General features: G+C 43.0%; 1 protein-coding gene across 4 annotated transcripts in view; it reads right to left on the minus strand.

Annotated features, from left to right (window-relative positions):
- PARD3 (par-3 family cell polarity regulator) overlaps positions 1 to 17,713 on the minus strand; it is a 1,241,096-nt gene that overhangs the window by 800,641 nt on the left and 422,742 nt on the right. The gene's annotated exons all lie outside the window — the stretch shown is intronic.

Consider the following 17,713-nt stretch of genomic DNA (forward strand, 5'->3'; position numbering starts at 1 on the left):
TGAGTTTTATGCTATCCACCATCAACACCATGAAGTAGAGGCATTAAAGAAAAGGTGGCATCCGATATGGGGGCAAGTCCGGAAAACAGTTGAACAGGTCCTGGTGGCAAGCTACATCTGACCACCCTAGAGAGGGAGATATTGGACATAGCTGGATCAGGAACACCAACTGATGTAGGAAGCAAAGACACTTCCTGCAGATGCACAGGTGACACAGTGTAACAGATACGCCTACAACCATTATCTCTTATCATACTAGGAATGTGGTGGGTCTGCCTTGAAATGTTATCTCAAAGTGCAAGTGAAGCATGCTCACAGCACTTCTCATGTATTGTGATCTTTTTACTTTGATTTATTATGTTATAAAGTTGCATAAGTTATGTATTTCTCAATAATTTTAAACAAATAAACCCAGACCAAAAAAAGACCTGCTATGCTAAGCCAGGCCTCAGGTAAGTCAACATGTACAATTCTAGGACCTGTGATACTAACATCTTGCAAAACTGTTAAACCGGCTTAAAAGCCTTCTCATTTAGAGATGGTTCTCATTAGACTTTCTTCCACCCCATTTTGGGAGCCCAGACAATCTCTGCAGACTATTCCCACTTCCCTTTTTTCTCTTCACCCCTTTCCCATTGATTATTCTATTTTCTTCTTTAATCTATAATCTTTGCAACCCCTTCCCCCCTCTAGATATCCTTTTCTCTACCGTGTAAACTATATTGTAAATTTATATTGTAAACTACTTAGATGCTATAACAATATCAAGCTATTAATAAACATGAAACTTGAAACTAGAAAGTAAACAGTGTGTGGGTTAGACTGCAGCTATGTCAACCATGTTTCTGTTGTCTAACACGTCTGACCATACTGATGTTTCATTTTCTATCATCTTGCAGATGAAGGCCATGCATCTGCCCCTCCAGCTGCTGCCAGGGAGGAAGAGGAGAGTAGCCTGCAACATCTAGAGCAGCCCCTCTTTGTCCCACATCAGCAGCAGCGTCAACCCCTCCACCTCAACCAGTATATCTGCACATCAGGGCAGCAGTGGAGCGGGAAGTGGCTGAGGAGGAGCAGGTGGGAGCCGAGCTGGATTACCTGAGAGAAGAAGAGGAGGTGGAGGGTGAGGTTGATGAGCTGGGGGAACATCAAGCCCCGCATCAACATTTTGGCCCCCCTGAGCTGAAGTCCAGCGACTGGTGGATGTTGGAAACACTACCCACCAGGAGCAGCCTCAGCTCATGGCAGAGGTCACGGGGATATGAGAAGAGGTAAGACAGCTTTGAAAGCTCTCGTCAGGAAGGTGGTCATTACAAATGAGCTTCTCTCTGCCCTGGTCACGGAGAAAGCCACCACCGGGCAGTCTCACTACAACATGCAGGCTGTGCTTACCAACTTTCTCGCCCAGGGTCACCCCGATGGAGATCCAAGAGCTTGCCCTACTCTGCAAGTCTCCTCCAGCCAGGCAGGCCTTTAACAGCCAGGGTTCTACCCTGGTGCACCTGGCTGAGCCTAAGGCCAAGGCCAGGGACAGGGGAAGGGAAAGGAGCCCCATTAGGATCCTCTATGGCTTCTGCCTCCTTCTCTAGGGTTGCTGTGCTGCCATGGACTCTGTTACTCTGCCAGACAGCCTCCACATTGATCCGCTGCAGTCTCTACCTCATGGTGGTCTCATTGCAGATTCAGATTCCAGGTAACAACCTGACCAGAAGGTCAGTTCTCATCAGCTGCATATCCCATAGTAAACATCGGAGAGTGGAGCGGGGAACTCTGTATGAGGAAACATTGGGGGGAAGGGACATCTATGTGGGGGAGATGGATGTGCAAAGAACATATTGGGGAGGAGGAAGGGGATCTGAGGAGGAACATGTCTGGGGGAGGGAGTGGTAGCACTTGTTAGCTGACAATGGAATCTGTGCTGTAGGGGCCTGAATGGATTCTGACCATGGAATCTATATGAGAGGAGCCTGTATGTACTCTGGAATCAGTGTATTGGAGGGACTTGAATGGAGTATGGAATGTACTGTATATACTCGAATATAAGTCGATCTGAATGTAAGTCGAGACCCCCATTTTCCCCCAAAAAAGATGAAAAATGGTTGACTCAAATATAAGTCAGGCGGTTTAATATTCAAGTATCCTGCCTCGCCAGGTTCTGCACTCAGCCCCCCTCCCTGCCAAGTTCCGCACCCAGCCCTCTTCCCTCCCTGCCCTGCACTCAGTCCCATTCCCTACCAGGCTATGAACCAAGCCCCCCTCCCTGCCAGGCTCTGAACACTGTCCCACCTTCCTTTCCTGTACCCTGGATGAGAGGGAACAGCTGTAGGACCAGAAACACATTCTCTCACATTGCTCCTGCTCTCCCTAGCACTGCCATTACAAATTATAATGGTGGGAACACACATTTGGTACAGAAGCAAAAGCTTATTTGTTCTTACTATATGGTCCAGGTCACATACCTTTTGCTTCTGAACCTAAGAAATGTACAACAAAGTACAGCCCCATACATATATTATGTAAAAGTTGCTTGTTGAAGTAGACCTCACATAGTCATCCTCCTCAAGCTTCATCACTAGCCCTTGTTATATGCAGCACTCAGGTAATCCCATCCTTCTGCTAATGTGGGCAACATGAAATGAAACTGTTCTCTACACAGTTGTGCACAGTAGTACTGCCTGATTCACAATTCAAATCGATTCACCAATTCATTTCGGGTGAATCGATTAGATTTAAAAACAAAAACAAACAAACAAAAAAAAAAAAAATCGGCCTCCCGATTCGGTGACTGACCCTCCCCCCTTGTCCCCTAAAGCAGGAGCAGCAGTGCTGCCTCTTGCTGGCCGGCCGCTACAGGTCCTGCTTTAGAAGGCGAGGGGGGAGGGTTAGTTGGAAAGTGCTGGTGTCCGGCTTCCCCCTGGCCTCCTGCACATCCATTTACCTAATTCCGGCAGTGAAGTAGCCTGCAGAGAGGATCGCCGGTACTTTAGCGATCCTTGCAGGTTGCCATCGGCCTCCGGAGCTGTTTCCTCTGCCGTGACGTCAGAGAAGGGGCAGGACTGTGGCAGAGGGAAGACAGCTCCAAAGGACTTTGGCAGCCTGCAAAGATCGCTAAAGTACCTGTGATCCTCTCTGCAGGCTGCTCCGCTGCCGGAATTAAGTAAATGGATGGGCAGGAGGCCAGGGGGGAACATGCAATCCTTCGTAGGGGTGCAGGCCTTCAAAGGGGGTGCAGGCCTTCAAAGGGGGGCAGGCCTTCAGAGGGGGGACAGGCAGGTCTTCAGGGGTGGGGTGCAGGCCTTCATGGGGGACAGTGCAGGCCTTCATGATGGGACAGGCCTTTGGGGGGGGCCCTAGTGTAGAAGTACACAGAGGGAGGGAAGGGGGTTCAAAGAGACGTGCATATGCAGGACTTTGGGGGGAAGAAATAATGGGTTTAAAATCAGAGGAGAGGGAGAGAGATGGTGGACAATGGGATTTAGGGAGGGAAGGAACATAAAGGGAGAGAAGTTGGACACAAGGGATGGTGTGGAGGGGGGATAGAGATACTGGATAGGAGGGTAGTTGGGAAGAGAAAGGGAGAGATGGTGGACCCTGGAATGGTAAGGAAGGAGGAAGAGATGCTGGATGAAAGGGTAGTTGAGAAAAGGTGGATCTGCGGATGGAGACGAACAAAGGAAAGATGCCAGATCTCCGGGGTAGGGAAGAGAAACGGAAGGGGAAGACAGAGATGGCAGATGGATGGTTAGCACAGAGAAAGAAGAAAGAAGGAAACCCTGCCAAGCAAGTTATCCGAAGACAACCAAAGCCTGTTACCAAAATTATTTGAATAATGACCAGACAACAAAAGGTAGAAAAAATAATTTTATTTTCTATTTTGTGATTACAACATGTCAGATTTGAAATGTGTATCCTGTCAGAGATGGTATTAGACCACGAACATGAGCTAGGATTTAACAGAGAGAGGAAAAGTTTTTTTATTTTGTTTATACCACAGCGCCAATGTGGATAGGAGAGGGCAAAGGGGTAAAGAGGTTATAAAAGGGGTGCAGTGGCTATAAAATAAACCCACCAGGGTGTTGGGAAAAAAATACCCAATTGGGCAGGAAAATCAAATTGAAAAATAGATCCAATAGGCTGAATCAAATCAAATTTTTTTTTTCTGAACCGGGCAGCACTAGTGCACAGAAGTGTAATTCCATGAAACTTCAGATCAAGCCAGAGTTAGTAGTCCTAAAATCTAACCTCTCTCCAAAACACACACACACACAAGCTTTCCACAAAATGGTTCTAACCCCTTAAACAGAGCAAAGAGAACCAAATGGAGAAGAAAATAAGTGAGCCTTCTCTTTAGCTCTTATACAGCTCAGCCTATTCAACCATTGCATTTTAAGCAATGAAATGCAAACACTATAATCTGCTTCATCAAGTAGGCAGAAGTCAATCACATTAAAAACCCTAAGTACAATTTTTTGATTTGACAGTTATCTTTTCTAGGCCACTCTGTCTCTACATAATTCCATCTATGCCATCATAATTATGGCAAAAAAAAAAAAAAACCCTCTGTATTACCTCATTAATTATCATTATCTTGCCAGAAACACTTTATCTAAATCTCCTTAAATATTGTTAATTGAGTTCTATGGGTGGTCATCACTATCTGTTCCATGTCTAATTAAATAAATCTGTAGGTTTTCTGGCTTACAGCAGCTAAAGTTTTGAGCAAACTGCTTGCAGAATAGGTCAAAGTCAAAGAAACTAACAAATATCAATGAGATGAAAGCCGATTATCTGACATATTCAGATAATTAATTGCTGCCTGATGCTCATCAAGCGTTGTTTAATTCACTTGTGGTAAATGCAAAACCATCCAGGTATTATAAAATTCAGAAGCATATATAAAGAGGTGACAACCAATTATTATACAGACTTGTAGAAAAGTCACTATAAAATTAATCTTCTAGCTTTTTGATGACCAAACTGACTTTAATGACATTGAGATAGTCTTAAATACTTAATCATTTTCTGAATCTAACTCTCCTACATGCTCCATTAAAAAGACATTTAAATGTAACTAGGGTTTCAATGGCCCAGTAACTAGAAGCAGACTCCAAGCAACAAAGCTTCACTACGCCAACCATTCAGCAAAATGTATATAATGTGTGTGTACAAAATAAGAAATGGAATTGTCCTAAAGAGACAAGCTGATATGAAAATGTTCTTTTATTCATTCAATGGTTCAAATGACTTTATTCATCCAATAACTCAATGACTCGACATGTTGGAGAAGGAAGAAGTAGTGATCCTGCTATATGCCTTGACTACAACCACGAGATATTCTGCTTGGCTGAGACTCCTGAAGCAGGCCGGTTTGGCCGAAACATGTACATGTCGCGTCATTGAGTTATTGGATGAATAAAGTCATTTGAACCATTGGATGAATAAAAGGACATTTTCATATCAATTTGTGTTCACCAGTCTCTTTAGGACAATTCCACTCCTTATTTTGTGTATTTGTGTTTGTGGTTTTGTTTCCCCTGTAATGTGTGTGTGTACACATATGCACTCCAGGTTTAATTTCTGGAGAATGATTTGGAATGGATTTCTCCCACTTATTTTTTTGTCTCTGGAAGAGCAGGAAAGATTTGCTACATCCATTCTCTTCTAGACAACCTACGTGGAAGAGGAGGTGAGCCTAGAGAAGAACAGAGAACAGTCATTCTTACTCTCCAACTGGGCCCTTCTTCCTTTGCTTTTACCCCTTCCTGCCCATCCCTTCCCTCTAATCCACAGTTCCATTTCTTTTCTTTTTTTTTTCTATAACTTGAGCCCTGCACATATATATGGACTGAACAGTATGACCTGAGTCAGTGAATTACTAAAATTGAGAAAATATGAGGCAGTAAAACTTGCATTGTTTTCCCTCTTTTGAACTTATATCCAGCAATATTTCTTATGGTTTTACACTATTTTGAAGTAGAAGGTATTAATCTTTCATTAAAACTACATCACCTATTTTATCTCCTTATTTCAGTTCACAGTTCAGATATATCCATGCTTTCTACATATTTAAGTGGCACCAAATGGGGTTCTAATACAACACGGTAGAATCATAAGGAGTAATTTTACAAAAGATTGTACGTGTGAAAACTACATAGCCATGCCGACAAGATGCCGACAAGATGGTGTGTACTTATACACGCCCTATGTGTAGACATTCCTGTGGGGCGGAGTTGCGATGTACTCAAATAGCACATATTTGCATCAACTTCAGAGAAAGTATAAAGCACAGTTACTTACCCATAACGTGTTATCGAAGGCAGATATATTCACATTTATTTATTCATTCATTCAGTTTTCTATACCGTTCTCCCAAGGGAACTCAGAACAGTTTACATGAATTTATTCAGACACTCAAGCATTTTCCCTATCTCTGTGAGGTGAAGGTATGAACTGAGGACCAAATGGCTGCTTTACATATGTCACTTATGGAAGTGTATCGGAGATGAGTTACTAAGTTGCCATTGCTCTAACTTTATGTGCTGTAACACGACCTTCCAGCGTCAGCTCAGCCTGAGCATAGCAGGAGATGATACAGTCTGCAAGCAATGTAGAGATGGTTCTCTTGGTGACAGGAACCCTTAGGTTTGTTGGATCTGAGATTTCGTCCAATCTAAGTAATAAGCAAACACTTATTTGCAGTCCAATGTTTGAATGGGAATGTAACCTTGGAAATAAGACAGGGAGAACTATATATCAGTTTAGATGAAAATCGAAAATTACCTTAGAAAGAAATTTCAGATGTGTGCGGAGAAACACCCTATCATGGTAGAATGTCGTATAAGGTGGTTCTGACAAAAGAGATTACTGTATATGGCAAAGTGATGCAGATTAAAAATACTACTTTCCAAGTGAGATGTTTGAGAGATGAAGATACAAGTGGCTCAAAGGGAGGCTTCATCAGGGTTGAAAGTATAATATTGAGATCTTAAGCAACTGGAGGCTTGATGTGGTTTGGTATGAAAAAGGCCCTTCATGAATCTGAAGATCAATGGATGCACAGATAGGGGCTTTTTATCCAGTGGTGTATGAAAAGCACTAATAGCACTGACATGAACTTTGGTTTAAGTTGTTTTAAAAACAGAATTCGATATCTGCACAGAGTGCTGCTTGGGCTGGGCTAGTACTGGTTGTGTCATTGCAGTGGTATGAACTTCTTGGGACTGTAATATGCCAGCCAACTCCTTTTGTAGTAGCCCTATAATCTGATCTTGCAAAGAGGGCACCGGTACTGTGTTAATCATTGGTATAGATGGTGATGGGTGTCTACGCTTTGGTGACCTTGATGATGAGGAACAGACTCAAGGAAATACCACTTGTAAAGATGGTGACCTTGCCTCAGTGTGCAGATACTTAAAATGTGTTGATGGTATGAACAGTTGAGATGCCACCGATGTTTGCTGAGATATTCATGCATGCCTAAATGGAGAAAGACGCTTATGCTTCTTAGCCTTTTCACCAAGTGATCCTGAAGGCGGCAGTGTTGATGTGGACACTGAAGATCGAGGTGTCGATGGTTGTACCAGCTTCGATGCTGATGACGGTCTTTACTTGTTGGCATTGGAGGTAATGGACATCCTCGATGCTCTCGATGTTGCACCAAAAAGATTCCAAACTGGAACTGTCTAGCCTTTAGTGATCTTTTTTGAAGTTTAGAGCAGCGCAGACAAGAGTCTACATGGTAATCAGGACCAAGGCACTGAATACACCAATTATGTGGATCAGTGACAGATATGGCCCTGTTGCACCGGGAGCACCATTTGAAGACACTAGAAGGTTTTGACATGGAGGGAAAGACTTGTCGATGGGAGATCAAAGGACTCGATGATCTGGGGAGGTCAAGTAAATGTGAGCCCAGTGGCCAAACCAGGTCACCAGTACCTGGCAAAAACCCAAAGAGTACCAACATTCCATGCTAACAATCCAGGGTAAGCAATGGCTTCCCCCATGTCTTTCTCAATAACAGACTATGGACTTTTCCTCCAGGAAATTGTCCAAACCTTTCTTAAAACCAGCTACATTAACCACTCTTACCACATCCTCTGGCAACACATTCCAGAGCTTAACTATTCTCTGAGTTTAAAAAAAAAAGTTCCCTCCTATTGGTTTTAAAGGTATTTCCCTGTAACTTCGATTGTCCCCTAGCCTTCGTAATTTTTGATGGAGTAAAAAAATTGATCCACTTGTACCATTCTACACCACTCAGGATTTTGTAGACTTCAATCACATCTCTCCTCGGCCATCTCTTTTCCAAGCTGAAGAGTCCTAAGCTTTTTAGTCACTCCTCATATGAGAGGAGTTCCATCCCTTTTATCATCTTGGTCACTCCTCCTCTATATTTTTCTGAGATAAGGCGATCAGAACTGAATGCAATACCTCAGGTGAGGTCACACCATGGAGCAATACAGAGGCATTATAACATTCTTAGTCTTGTTAACCATCCCTTTTCTAATAATTCCTAGCATCTTGTATGCTTTTTTGGCCGCCGCTGCACAATGGACGGAAGGATTCATCATATTGTCTACAATGACACACAGACCTTTTTTGAGGGCGCTAACCCCCAAGGGGAACTCTAGCATCTGGTAACTATGATTTGGGTTATTCCTCCCAAAGTGCATCACTTTGCATTTATCCACATTATAGTTCATCTGCCGTTTGGACATCCAGTCTTCCAATTTCCTAAGGTCTGCCTGCAATTTTTCACAATCTATATGTGTTTTAACAACTTTGAGGAGCTGTGTGTGGGGACAACGGGACAGGAGGTCTGAAAACGGACCTATGGTCACTTTAATGTTGCCGGCCCTGCGCGGACTGGCAGAAATTTCCTGCGGACCGGCGGTTGAAGAACAGTGATCTAGACACTGGGACACTGTTGTTCTGTTGTCCTTTGATACTTAACTTTTGAAAGTCTATATGGGGACAGATTAATCTCATATTGGAATCTACAATTCCATTGACTTATGAGGTAGTAATATGTGGTATTTTCTATCTATGGGGAAAAACGCAATAGTCTTCTGTGATAATGTCTTAACGCTTGATAATATTAATCACAGTTCTAAACAAAATAAAGACTTATTTATATGTGAAAACTCAGACCCTGAACCCATAAATTAGTGATCACACCAACAAAGGTTCAACGGGGGACCATCATGGTTTTCACTGTCCCCTGTAACCATCCATATTCACTTTGATAATAATGAAAAACACTTATCTGTTCTGGATGGTACAAACACTGCAAAAGAACCTCTGTGGCGCGTAAAGTGTCTTGTGCTGATTAAAAGCATTTTGTGTGTACATTGGTGTTCACTCCATATTAATAACCCTGTCCCCCCGACTCGAGTTTCAAGTCTATCAAATGCCCGTGTAAAAAACTTTACATTGGGCAAAAGTCTCGTAAGATCAAAATCAGGATATCGGAGCATTTGAGTGGAATCCGGAATCAAAGAATCTCCGCCCCCCTTGCGGCCCATTGGATTACGAAATCCCATTCAATTGATGACCTTCAATATACTGTTCTTATTCAGAGCAGATATTGTGAGGGGGATCTTAGTAGGTACCTGATCCGTAGTGAACAGCGATTCATTTTTGAGTGGCAAAAATTTGAACCCACAAGGGTTAAACCAGGAAATAGAATGGTTATTAACTTAGGTATGTTGTTTGACATAAAACATTCCCTTCCGGGTCGGGGCTCCACTAGTTCCGGTGTGATGGGGATTTAAACAGTGCAGTGCATGGGTTTTTGTATTGCAACAGTCATTCCCGTTTTCGATGTTCATCTGATGTATTGAGCCTTTAACAGGTATTTAGTTCATAGATTTAACGATACTTAGGAATTATTAGGAATGAGAGTGTAGATCTCTTGGGCCTTCATAAATAGGCTTTAGATATTACGTATCATAAGAGTATCACTGAAATGAGTTTTAATTGTTATTTTTGATTGTTTGTATCACTAGTGTCCTTCCCTGAAGAAGACTTGAAACTTGAGTCGGGGGGACAGGGTTATTAATATGGAGTGAACACCAATGTACACACAAAATGCTTTTAATCAGCACGAGACACTTTACGCACCACAGAGGTTCTTTTGCAGCGTTTGTACCATCCAAAACAGATAAGTGTTTTTCATTATTATCAAAGTGAATATGGATGGTAACAGGGGACAGTGAAAACCATGATGGTCCCCCGTTGAACCTTTGTTGGTGTGATCACTAATTTATGGGTTCAGGGTCTGAGTTTTCACATATAAATAAGTCTTTATTTTGTTTAGAACTGTGATTAATATTATCAAGCGTTAAGACATTATCACAGAAGACTATTGCGTTTTTCCCCATAGATAGAAAATATCCTGTACAAGGGGGAATAATGGCCTCTCTAGGGTGGGCATCCAAATCGGGTCTGTCTGATGAACGCATTTCTACATTGATGGCCAGTACTAGATTGTTCGGAGATAATGAGCCCGACATCGGCAGCACCTGGGATGATATAAAATATACCCAAAAAGCACTAATTAGAACACAGCTTCATTCAGCTACTCTAGTGGAGTATTGTCACGCCAAACGGGTCCCCCGCGGGCTGCGTCTATATAAGGAGCCAAGGTTTCAAGATAATCCAGAATTTTTAAAGAACTGGAATGAAACTCTTACCAGGTGTTCTATCAATTTAATGCTCCTTACTATAGACGCACTAGCCCCTGTAATGGAAGCCCAGGAAATTGAGTTGAATGAAAAATTGGAGACTATTAAACAACAATCTTCTCCAGAAAATTTTGATTTAACATATCAGGAGCGTTTAGCAGTTATGGAGAAATATAAGATAGAACAACGTCAGATGAAAATTAAGATATATCGCCGCGACCCTATGAATGACTCGCCAACGGATCTGATCTATTGTATGATGACACTAACCAATGTGCCACTAGGGGGTCTTGAATAACAGAGTTGATAATACGGGTCGTTGGGAGGGACGGGGAAAAAGATCCTGTTAAACTTAATGAATGTGAACAGAGGCATATTTTTATGCTGGATACAGTAGAGCCACGGGGTTTAAACGGAGAAATCGAGTGGGTCTCACTCATTGGATGAGACCGGACCAATAGGATTCAGGGGGTGGTAACCTTTTTTACCATGTAGGGAGGGTTATTTAAACTCGTAGCTGAAACGCCGCGGCCATCTTTCTCACTTAAAATTGGTGGAGTCGGATGACATGGGCGTTCTTGGTGGGTATCGAACTTGTTATTTATATGGTATGAATGTTACAATAAGGGGGGAGAGGGGGTTATGTTTTATTTTTAACGGCCCCTTTCTCTCATATATTGCAGGGAGACCCTTGATACAGCACTTTTATAGTGCGAAACATGCATGTCGGGTTCCTCTCCCGGACGTTGGCTGATTAAACAAGCTAAGTACAAGCTAAATAAGTTTCTTTAAAATACCATATATTTATTATTAAAAATATATTTTGGATGGAAAACTCTTTTGATAAAAAATGCTACAGGCAGCCAATGATGAGTTCTCACATAATTCTTCCCTCAATGAAACATTAATTTAGCGGTGGAGTGGTGGGGCTGAGGCTTCCCTATAAGCAAGTTTAAAGAATTGGTGAATGTGACTTCAGCCTGGGTCTTGATAACTGGACTGGAATTTATGTTGGAGTGACTAGGGCTATAAACATTAGTACTAAGATTCATTGCCATCCTTTTGTGAGCTGACTTCGAGAGAAATAGGCAGCTACATGGTCTTACCTGCCATGCATTTCATGCATGATAAAGTTTTTTCCATGTTAACTGCATTGCCAAAAAAAAGCTGAAATGCTAACACAGAGGTTTCACAATTATGGATTAATTACCACACAGTAACTACAAATGAGGCCTAAAGGAGTTAAAATTATGTAGATTATATGCTCGAACTTTGGATTCTATTGCCAGCACAGAAACCAATTTCCACTGTTATATAGCGCAATATCCAAACATACACCTTTCCAAATGTAAAGACTGATATTTTCAGCTAGCGTTCTATCTTCTGAGGTGGATCTCCCTAGACTGGGAGCCCTTTATGATGTTTTGATTGAGTGCAATTCATTTGAACTTCTGCTACTGATTTGCTCTTTTGGCAAATTTGCAGAAATACCATGCAAAGCTTTGCAAGCCACTTTCACATGTTTGCTAAGTGCTTCAACATAACTTTTGAAATCTTCAAGAGGAGAGGGGTATAGATGATAGAAGAAAATGAATCTGCTATTTTGTTGCATCCCTCTTTACATACATATAACCTATAATAACTCATAACTAAAGCAATATGTTTGAGAGAAATAAATGTGCCATGTTCTGAAACTAGCCCCCAGTTTTTATTTGGGGACAGTGGTGTACTATAGGGCTGCAATGCATTTCTATGACACCAATTAAGAGACTCCCGAGAGGTCAACACGTATGAGATCTCTTCTTAGTTTTGCTTACTCTGGCAAAATGACAGGGAAAAGAAAGTTTGGCAACAACCACTGTCATGTTATCAGAGGACAACTGACAGACTTTTTGCTCTGGTTTCAGTCTTGATTATTCCCTTACCGCAGCTCTCCTGCAAGTTGTTAAATATAACAAGAATGTTAGATAGCGGTCAAGCTGCTGGAGCAGTGTTTTCAGAACTACCTAAGGTCGTTGACCCAGTTAATCATGAAAGCCTGCTAAATGAGATTTATGCTTTGATATGCATAAATCTCCTGTAGAAAATTTTTAAAAAATGACTTGGGTGCGATTCAAAGCAGTGGCAATTCATCATGATAAATCAGACTGCTAAATTTAAGGAATTTTAACTCTGCTTATATTTCCCTTGCACCAGAATGGCCTGGAAAAAGATTTGAGATAGATTAAACATGCCATTACTTACAAGATATTATATACTGTATATAGCACACAGTGTTAAATTTAACCTTGTGCTTCCGTCAGTGTAATCTGACTACAGTACAGATCAAGTTCTTTCCAGCTGTGTGCCACCCTTATCAAAATTAATCTCTAAAATGAGACTGTGTGGCACCACTTAATTCTAGCTCTTACCAGATTAATAATTTTTACTAATTTGGCATATATTAGGAAATAAGTTAAAAAAAACAATTTTCCAGTTTGGAACAAGAAATTAAGCTTTTGGAGTCAAAATTGATTGATAAATGGGAATACTCTACGTTACAGGCTCTTTTAAAAGCTAAAGGTAAATCTAATCTAATCTAATCTAATCCTTAGGTTTGTATACCGCATCATCTCCACGTTCGTAGAGCTCGACACGGTTTACAGTAGATGAAATAGGAAAGAACTACAACAGAGGGTTAGAGGTAGAAGTGTGAAGAATATTAGAGGACTTGGGATATGAGATATAAGAGTTTTCTTGATTCCTATATTGGAGAGAGGCTTACATTTATTTGAGAAAAGCCAGGTTTTCAGATGTTTGTGGAAAACTTGGAGAACTTAAGTTCCGAAGAGAGGAGGTAAGGTTGTTCCAGAGCTCAGTGATTTTGAAGTGGAGGGAGGTCCCTAGCTTTCCTGTGTGGGAAATGCCTTTTAGCGAGGGGAAGGATAGTTTTAATTTGTGGGGCGATCTGATGGTATTAGGGTATGAGGAATTCCAAGCAAGAGGGATAAAGGGAGGAAGGATACCGTGTAGGGTTTTGAAAGCTAAACAGACGCATTTATAGTGGACCCTGGTGATTATCGGAAGCCAGTGAAGCTTGGCCAGGAGCGGGAAGACATGGTCAAATTTACTTTTAGCGAAGATGAGCTTGGCCACTGCATTCTGAATCCACTGGAGCCTGTGGAGGTTTTTCTTAGTCAGACTTAAGTAGACAGAGTTGCAGTAGTCCAATCTGGAAAGGATGATGGATTGGACATGGAGGGTAAAATGTTTTTGATGGAAGCAGGATCTAACTTTCCTCAGCATGTGAAGGCTGAAAAAGCATTTTTTTACCAAGGATTGGAGGTGGTCATTGAAGGACAATGCGGAATCAATGATGAAGCCCAAAACATTGCTCAAGAACTCAAGTTGCAGAGAAGAGCCAGAGGGTAGTGGGATGGAGGTGGGTAGGTGGTCTAGTTTTGGGCCGAGCCAAAGAAGTCTTGTTTTGGACTCATTCAATTTCATTTGCACAATGTAGGCCCAGGATTGTAGGTTCATTATACAAGAGCATATGTTCTTGGACAGGTTGGTGAGGTTCGAATCGGTCTCGAGGAGGACGAGGATGTCGTCGGCATAAGTGTAAATTGTTTCAAGGGGGGGATAGGTGGAGGAGTTTTAGGGAGGACATATAGATGTTGAAAAGGATAGGAGATAGTGGAAAGCCTTGCGGGACTCCACAATTCGGTTTCCAGGGGGAGGATGAGGTGCCATTCATGTTAACAATGTAAGAACGAGAGCGGAGGAATTTAGAGAACCAATCTAGGACTGTGGAGTTGATGCCTATCTCAGAGAGTAGGTAAACAAGAATATCATGGTGGACAATGTCGAAAGCAGCAGAGAGGTCAAATTGTAGGAGGACGGCAAACTTGTTTCGAGAGTGAAGTTGTTGGACCCTTGAAATCAGGGAAGACAGTAGGGATTTGGTGCTGAAGTTAGGACGAAAGCCTTATTGATAGGGTAGAAGAATAGAGAATCTCTCTAAGTATGATGAGAGTTGGGTAGAAATGATGGACTCTAGCATCTTGGTTAGGAAAGGGAAATTTGCAATTGGGCGATAGCTGGATGGTATGGAAGGGTCAAGGTCAGATTTTTTCAGTAGTGGGGTCAAGGCAATATGACCCATTTATGGGGAGAAATGGCCTGACTGAAGGGCGGGGTTTATGAGATTGGTGATAGAAGAGATAGCCTGTGCAGGAATATTCTCATATAGGTAGGAGGGGAATGGGTCCAAGGAGCAGTTACAGGATTTCAGTTTGAGGCAGAGATTGAGGACCAGGGATTCAGATACGCGCTCAAAGGTGGTCTAGGATAGGGTTGGAGACCATTAGGGTGAGAGTGGAATCGGTGGATACAATGAGATTTCTTCTAAATTGATAAGGAAAGACTTATTTTCTCAACAAGCTTTGTATTATGGAAATTCAAATAAGGCGGGAAGATTATTGGCAAATTATCTAAAAGCAAAAAAAAAGGAAAACAAAAATAATAGCAGTAAAGGATGAGAAAGGTAATACCTATTCTCAAATTGGACTGATTTTAAAACATTTTTAAATTTTTATAAAGGCCTGTATTCTTCTGAGCATTATTTAGATAAAGAAAAGGATGGGTTAGAATTTTTAAAATTAATTAAGGCAGTGTTTTTTAACCTTTTTACACCCGTGGACCGGCAGAAATAAAAGAATTATTTTGTGGACCGGCAAACTACTAAAACTGAAATTTAAAAAACACATTTCCGCCCCATCTCCGCAAGCTCGGTCCCTGCAAATCATCTGATCCCATCCACACAAGCCTCAGTTATGATTTTATATTGAAGGTATTTTATTAAAGTGTAAAAAGAAACAATATTCTGTACAATTGTCATTTTATAAATATAAATATACAGAGCAAGGACCAACAAAACCCCTGTCTCCCCTCCCCTTCACATATATCCCCTTTACTATCAAGAAAACTGAACAAGCCAAATTATTACAGAACTAGTCTTATAGCCCATTACATTAACGGGTGCTAGAATATATGTGTGTGTGTCTGTCTTTCTTTCTCTCTCTCCTTCTGTATTTCTGTCTTTCTTTCTGTCTTTCTTTTTCTTCGGGTGTCCACCCATTCTCCCTTCCTTTTACCTTCCCTGTGTCCACCACCACCCCTTCACTGCTCCCCTTATCCAGCAGCAGCCCTTCTCCCTTTTTTTAATCTCTCCCCTGTCCATCAGCACCTCTTTCCTGCTCCCCCATCCAGCAGTAGGCCTCCTTTCCTTTTTCTTCCCCCCTAGCACCTCTTTCCTGTTCCCCCGTCCAGCAGTAGACCTCCCTTCCTTTTTCTACCCCCGTCTCCAGCAGCAACCATTACCTCCGACAGCCGCCTCAAGCCGCCGTGGCCTGCAGGTGCCAACAGCCTCTGTGCCGCCTGAAGCCGACATCCGCCTTGGGAGAGAGAGATGCATGGAAGCACGTGCATGCGCACTCCTACCTGCAGGGATCTACAGTGCATGGAAAACCGGAGCACGCAGGTCAGAGTGCGCATGCGCGGCTTAGGCTTTTATTATATTAGATGCTACACAGAAATATCATGCTAACAGAATACTGCAGTCACACATGATAGGAATAGTGTTAGGGGAGCGTCCCCTGGTCAGAGAGAGCCCTGAGCCAGCTGGAAGCTAAAGAAGCACTGTCTGGGCTTTGCAGTCCCCAGTTATGTTTCTAGCAGGATATATATTTCAAATCTGATACAGTGGTACCTCGGTTTACGAGTGCACCGGTTTGCGAGTGTTTTGCAAGACGAGCAAAACATTTGCAAAATCGGTGCCTTGGAAACCGAGCATGGCTCGATTTACGAGCACACACACCCCCTGCGATCCGGCACCCCCCCTGCCTCGAACCTGCACCCCTCGCCACGATCCGACCCCCCCCCGGCCACGATTGGGCACCCCCCGCCACGATTGGGCACCCCCCCCCGACACAATCCGACCCCCCCCCCGCTTCTTACCCTCATCTGGGCACTCTTGAAGATCGGCCCTCGTCTGCTGGGCCTTGAGCATCTGAGCATGCTCAAGGCCTGCGAGTTCACGTTCTGAACCTGAGCGTGAACTCACAGGCCTTGAGCATGCTCAGATGCTCAAGGCCCAGAAGACGATCTTCTAGAGTGCCTAGATGAGGGTAAGAAGCGGCGGGGGGGTGCCCAATTGTGTCGGGGGGGGGGGTCGGATCGTGTCGGGGGGGTGCCCAATCATGTCGGGGGGGTCGGATCGTGGCAGGGGGGTGCCGGTTCGAAACAGGGGGTGCCTGATCGCAGGGGGAGGCCTTCGAGGGGAGCAATGCCGGTTCTCGGGGGGGGGAACGCATCAAAGCGAGTTTCCATTATTTCCTATGGGGAAACTCGCTTTGATAAATGAGTATTTTGGATTACGAGCATGCTCCTGGAATGGATTATACTCGTAATCCAAGGTACTACTGTATATTCTAATGACAAAATAGAAATAAATTTTTTTTTTGTAACTTTTGTGGTTTCTGGTTTCTGCTTTCACCTTCTTTTCCTTCCAGCATCTGCCCTGTCTCTTCAATCCAGCATCTGCCTATTCCATCCACTGACCTCTCCCCCTTCCATATGTATCTGACTTCTTTCTATGCCCCTCTCCCCTTTCCATCCAGCCTGTGCCTCCTCTCTTCTTTTTACATCATTCATTCCAGCTTCACTGCTTTCTTCATTTTTATCTCTCCTACACCAGATCTAATATCTTTATCCCTCTCTCATTTCTCTGCTGACCCCCTTCCCAGCATCAATCTCTCTCTACTTTCTCATTCCTCTGCCTCTCCCCTTTGCTTCATCTGATCTCTCCATTCCACCCTGACCCCCTTCCCCTCCTGTAATCTCCCTGCGAGCTGTTTCCTTCCTTTTTTCCTTCTTCCTTCCCTCCTCCCCCTATCCAACATTAACTTTCTTCCCATCCCTTTCCCTCTTCCCCTCCCAGCAGCATCTCTCCTTCTACCTCCCTCCAAGTCCAGTAGCAGCTCTCC

Source organism: Geotrypetes seraphini, chromosome 2 (assembly GCF_902459505.1).
Source record: "Geotrypetes seraphini chromosome 2, aGeoSer1.1, whole genome shotgun sequence".
Taxonomy (NCBI): Eukaryota; Metazoa; Chordata; class Amphibia; order Gymnophiona; family Dermophiidae; genus Geotrypetes; species Geotrypetes seraphini.